This window comes from Arachis duranensis, chromosome 2 (assembly GCF_000817695.3).
Source record: "Arachis duranensis cultivar V14167 chromosome 2, aradu.V14167.gnm2.J7QH, whole genome shotgun sequence".
NCBI classification, from domain to species: domain Eukaryota; kingdom Viridiplantae; phylum Streptophyta; class Magnoliopsida; order Fabales; family Fabaceae; genus Arachis; species Arachis duranensis.
The window spans coordinates 77,153,260-77,159,502 of record NC_029773.3 but is presented as its reverse complement, the minus strand read 5'-3'; the positions used below and the strand labels follow the sequence as shown (position 1 = coordinate 77,159,502).

The 6,243-nt window shown below is 34.1% G+C and overlaps 1 long non-coding RNA gene across 1 annotated transcript; it reads left to right on the top strand.

The window, feature by feature from the left end:
• Nucleotides 1-1,386: 1,386 nt before the first annotated feature.
• LOC127744810 (uncharacterized) lies at nt 1,387-1,916 on the top strand. Its single transcript, XR_008005902.1, has 3 exons — nt 1,387-1,527; nt 1,621-1,675; nt 1,852-1,916. It is a non-coding gene; the product is annotated as an uncharacterized LOC127744810 (long non-coding RNA).
• Nucleotides 1,917-6,243: the final 4,327 nt, after the last annotated feature.

Here is a 6,243-nt window from a genome sequence, read left to right as displayed (position 1 = left end):
GAGCACACTGCTCGGATGGGTGTCAATATATATGATGCCTTGATTTAGTGGGAATTTATTTTATGTTGTATATCCTATGACAGATATTGAATTATCCTTCTATAGAATTAAATTGATGGTTTATTTCATGTTATGTGCAACATTTATTTTGCAATATTTGTTTTGTGCTTTATCTCAATAAAGTTTTAAAGTTGGACTAGCTGAAAATAGACATGTACGAGATCATTTGGCATGTAATTTTCATATTACTCATCTAAATTTGATCTATGTCATTAAATATATTAGTATGGAGATCATCGTGGTTCAGTCACGACACTAATGTAATAAAAGCTGTGGTAAGTCTATAACTAATATATGAGATAGACCAAATTGTTAAAGTAATAAGGGAAATATCGTTCAGATGCGTGCATAAAGTTTATAATATGTGATTATATCAGGAAAGAATATATGTATAGTCCAAGTGGGAGATTGTTGAAAAATTATTGTCAATTATAATTACAAATTATGCTATTTCACATTAAATGACTTATATAACGATAATCTCATTTATTGTCATAAATGTTGAATTGAAGAAGTCATAATTACTTTTGATTTGGAATTAAATAAGAATAAAACCAGAGATACTATTTTTATTTGTGCTTTAGGGTTTAATGGGTTTTATGTTCAAATATAAATAGTGACTTCAAGGTTTCGGTCTCAAACACACAAGCCATCTCCGTCTCTCTTTTTCCCATCAGAGGAGTTACAATTAAGCCTTATCAAGGACATAGAGGGTTTTGGTTGAGTTTTGGTGATTTAATATCGATGATCTGAATTATAAAATTATTTGTTCTAACACCCTAATCTGTTCTCATGTCCTATTCTAAGGTATTGTTTTATTTTCAAATATCACCTCATTCCTACATCACAATACAACTCATATAATGCTGAAAAAAGTAAATTATCCATCTTTTTTTTTCTTCTATCTATATCATGAGACATCTAACATTTAAACCAAAATTTTATCTTTCTACTACCTATCTAGCATGTATTTTTCCAACATAAAACTTGTCACCATAGTTTTAAAACATACTTAGTGCAAGAATAAATGGTTCACCGTTTTCGATTCAACATTGTACAATGTAAATCCCACTAAAATAAAAAAAATAATTAGTTAATAAATTGAATTTTAAATAAGAAAATTAAAATTGCAAAATTAGTATCAAAATAGGATAGAGCTTGTCAAAACGAGAATTTTGATACCAATTTAAAAAATTTGGCCCAAAATCGGACCAGAAGAACTGAACCGGAACCCGAACCGGGCCCATGGGTCCAACCGGACCCAAACACTTAAAGAAGACAGCAGCTCCTTCTTCCCCCATTTGCATGCAACGCAGCAAAACAGATTTGGGGAGGAAGAAGAGCCCCCAAACCCTTAACCTCCTTTAATCCGCCATAACTCTTCCGTCCAGGCTCCGATTGTCACACCGTTCGTGGCCACGTGTCCAGCGCATCAAGCTCTACATTTCTATCAGATTAATTTTACCAGTAAGCTCCATTTCTATTCCAGAATCTCTACCCCTCTTTCTGTTCTTGAAATTAAAACCCTATGGTGAGATTTTGCCAATTTTGATGTTCTAGGTTCGATTTAGCTTGCAGAGCTTACTGGGTTTGAGTTGCTACACGTGTGAGAGTGGTAAGGTTTCTTTAAACTTTAATTTGGTTTTAATTCTGTTAGGTAAAATCTGATTTGGAACATATATGTGTATTAGGTGAGAGTTAAGTTCGTATATATATATGCATTAGAAGTAAAAAGTGAGTATTTGGAGGTTTATTGGTGATTGAAGCTTGGTTTTTGGCTATTTCTTTGAGCTTGGAGGGCTGTGTTCTTGCTTGTGAGGCTGCCTTGGGTTGAATAAAGTGAGCGGTCAAGGTATGATTTAAGTTTCGCACGTTTAATATTTACGGTATTGTGAAAACTTAGGTTAGAGGAACCATAGGATAAGTTGAATTGTTTGTTGTATTTAATGATTAGCCTTGTAATGTTATTTGAATAGATATGTTGGTGGATATATATTGGAATTATGAGGTGTGAAAGTTATTAATGGTGTGCTCTTATATTTATTTATGATGGATTAGGATTGGTGTTTGTTAATAAGGATGTAGAGTTGTGTGGTGGTGGTATTGCATATGCTGTAACTAATTATGTAATAATTGGAATTGCATGAGACTAAATTTGGGCTAAACTTGGGAATATAAGGAACTAAACTGAAAAATTTGGGACCTTTTTGTTAAATATACAATTTATGGCAAATTTTTAAAGTTAGGTTGTTAAATCTGTCCTGCAGCAGAAAAGGTCAAACAGGGCAGCAACTTGTTTATCTTGCTGCGACTTCTACGAGTTGAGTTTTAGAGCAAAACCAATTTTGTTATAAAATTTGATTAACTTTCTTTATTTCTATAAAACTTCAGAATTTTAAGAGTTGAGGATTGGGAGTTGTGAAGTTTTGAATATTGGTGGTCAAAGCTGAAAAGAAACAGATTTCAGCAAGCTATGCATCAACTTTCAATGCTTATAACTCTTTGAATTGAATAGCAATTGCGTTACAACCAAAACACACTTGTTTCTGGATGAGCTAGAAGTTTCCAAACAAAAATTTAGCTTAATTGAAGTTTTGTAATAAAAGTTATTCAAATTGAAATGTACTAAGCTTGTTGGTTTCTAAAATAGATTTTGACTCATTTTTACTTAACTTCCAGGTAATGTAAATTCTTTATTAAAAATGGTATTAACTCAAAACCAATTGAGAAAGAAACCTAGATGAGTAAAGTTTAACTACATTAAGTTTTAAAGTTATTGGATTTAACTTGGATTTTATATTGAATTTTAAATATCATATGCTACTGCTGTTTTTCTGGTTTTATGCACTACAGAGTAGTCACGGTTTTTCCTTTATTCCTGAGGCTAGAGAAATCATAAAATTATGATCTTTGGTTTTTTAGAAAGCTTATTTCAAGATAAACGCCTGGACATAAAGTTTGTGCAATTCCGAGTTCATTTGTTATATTAAAAATAGAAAAGAAAATAGAGTGTCAAGGATGTCTTAATGATAGTCATGGGTTCGAGAAGTTAAAGTTTAATCTTCGTGTGATGTGATTGATTTAATATTAGAGTTGGGTTGATTTTAAGATTATTCAATATTAAGAAGGTTGAGAAGAGTTTGATAAATAGTTTGGTCAGGACCCGAAAAGGGTAATCAAGATGAATTATAAGGGAATGATGATGAAAAATGTGAAAGGGAGGTTGTTAATAAAAGGAGTTAACATGCCATGGCTTGATGAATGATTAAATAATGATTATGACTATGAAATGGCTTATGAATGATGATATCTGAAATACGAGTTTTCCTGGGTAAAAACCGTGGCTCGCCACCACGTGTTCCAAGTTGATTCTCGATACTCTGTTAACCCTACGTCGTAAGGGTGACCGAGCATGTATAAATTCGCGGGTATGGATAGTCCCCATTGAGTGATTTATATGATGATTGAATGTGAACTCTATGCATAGACTCTTGGGGATGTGCGACGGCGGACAGTCTAAGGTTTTTGAACTTGTCGGGTTGGCTGGATAACCGACAGATGGGCCCCATCAGCCATAGGACAGACATGCATCATATGCATTTGATTTGAATTTCTTGTCTGTGCAATAATTGGGAATGCCTAAGTAAATTTACTATGTGATCAGCGGATATTTTATACACTTTTTGGCATTGTTTTCATATAGTTTTTAGCATGTTTTAATTTGTTTAGTTTTCATTAAGTTTTTATAGGTTTTAGTGTTAAATTCACAATTTTGGATTCTACTTTGAGTGTGTGTTTTTGTGCAATTTCAGGTATTTTCTTGCTGAAATTGAGGAGCTGCAGCAAAAGTCTGATTCAGAGACAGAGAAAACACTGCAGATGCTGTTCAGATCTGGCCTCTTTGCACTCGGAAGAGTTTTTCTGGAGCTACAGAAGTCCAAATACAGCGTTCTCAATGGCTATGGAAATCTGACTTCTGAGCTTTCCCGAAATGTATAATAGTCCATACTTTACTTTAGATTAGAAGGCCCAAAACTGGCGTCCAACGCCAACTTCCTGCCCCCCTTCCAGGCGTCCAGCGCCCAAAAGGCAAAGACCAACATCCAAACGCTCAAAGAAGACCCCCTAGCCAGCGTTTAATGCCCTAGAGGCCTCATAGCATGTGGATCTCATTAAAGCTCAGCCCAAACACTCACCAAGGGGGCCCCATAAGTGAATTTCAGCACTAAAAAGACTGTTTTACCCTTATTAGTCATTTGTTTAGTATTTAAGGGATATTTTACATGATCTTCGCCCATCATTTAGCATTATTTTTGTTTTACATTGTATTTTCCTTTCAGTATGAGTTTCTAAACCTCCTAGGTTAAGGGGAGGAGCCCTGCTGAGTCCTATGAATTAATAAAAGTATTACTGTTTCTCTTCAATCCGTGTTTGATTAATTCTAAGATGTATACTCATTCTTCAACATAGTGAATAGGATGATCAGTGACAATCAGCTCTGTTCATCATACTAAGACGAATATGCCTGACAAACACCCGCATTACTTGGGTTCATGTGAATACTTCAGTGGAAAGCATCGAACCATCAGCTTGATTATACATCTCTCAGACGGCTAATCCACGACTTCATTGGCGACTTCTCGAGACACCAGTTCAGCCGATTTCTGGTGAGATTAGGGTCTCTATAGTAGAGGATTGAATCCAAAGATACAACATTCTCTGATCCAAAAGATCCGATCTTGTCTGTGGCACTTTGAGTAGGATCATTAAGGAGATTGGACTGTATGAGCTTCACCCTCAAGCAGACTGGATCCACTATCCCTGGGGTTCAGATCTAGAAGAGTATTGACAACCTCTCAATAAAGACGTTGATCACATACAGCCTGCCATTGAAGATATAATCTACAAGCAAAGAAGATAGTAATACCAGAGTTAATTCAGAAAGACAAAGCAACTCCAATCCTTAACCATATTCCTGTTACTGATTGCCCTTGCATCAATCCAAATCACAAATATAAATTATGAATAGTTTCCTCTAATCCAACGAATTCTAGTGTTTCAAGGTGATGTTCTTGTCATCACCAAAGCTGATTGATCTTCATCAATTTAGCTCTTGAATGCAATGTTCTGCTGAAGCTTGTTTAGCCATGTCTAATTTCTTTAGACTGAAGCTTTAGACTAACATTGCATGATTCCTGGAATTCTCATTAAGAATTTTGATATCTTTATTTTCTTTTTCCACTTAATTTTCGAAAAAAGCACAAAAAAATTTAGAAAATCATAAAATCCAAAAATTTCTTGTTTGAGTCTAAAGTCTCATTTTAAGTTTGGTGTCAGTTGCATGTTTCTGTTCTTCTTGCACTCATGCATGTGTCTTCATTAATCTTCAAGTTGTTCTTGATGATTTCTTACTCTGATCTTTGAATTCTCTTGACTTGAGTGTTTATGTGTCTCATATGCATTCTCGTTAGTGTCAGTAGTATACAAACTGCTAAGTTTGGTGTCTTGCATGCATTGTTATTTGATTTTAGTTGCATTTTGATTATTCCTCTTTATTAAAAATCCAAAAATATTTTTAATTTGTGTCTCTTCAAGTCAATAATACAGAGAATTGAAGATTCAGAACATACAGCAGAGGAATTACACAGAAAAAGCTGGGCGTTCAAAACGCCCAGTGAAGAAAGCAAACTGGCGTTTAAACGCCAGCCAGGGTGCCTGGCTGGGCGTTTAACGCCCAAAAGGGTAGTGATTTGGGCGTTAAACGCCAGAATGTGCACCATTCTGGGCGTTTAACGCCAGGATGGCACAAGAGGGAAGATTCTGCTTTTAATTCAGATTTTTTTTAGGTTTTCAAAATTTTTCAAAATCAAATCTTTTTCAATCAAATCTTTTCAATCAAATCTTTTTCAAAATCAATTTCTTTCCATTTTCAAAAATACTTGCTAAAAATTAGTGATTTGATTCAACAATTCAAGTATGTTGCCTTTTCTGTTGAGAAAGGTTTAATGTTTGAATCATATCTTTTCTTGATAGCCAAGTCATTAATTTTCAAAATCAAATCTTTTTGATTTCTAATTTCAAAATCTTTTTCAAAAATCACTTGATTTCTTTCCCACTTTTATTTTTGAAAATCAATTAGTGTTTTTCAAAATGTTTTCAAAATCTTTTACTTAATTTTCGAAA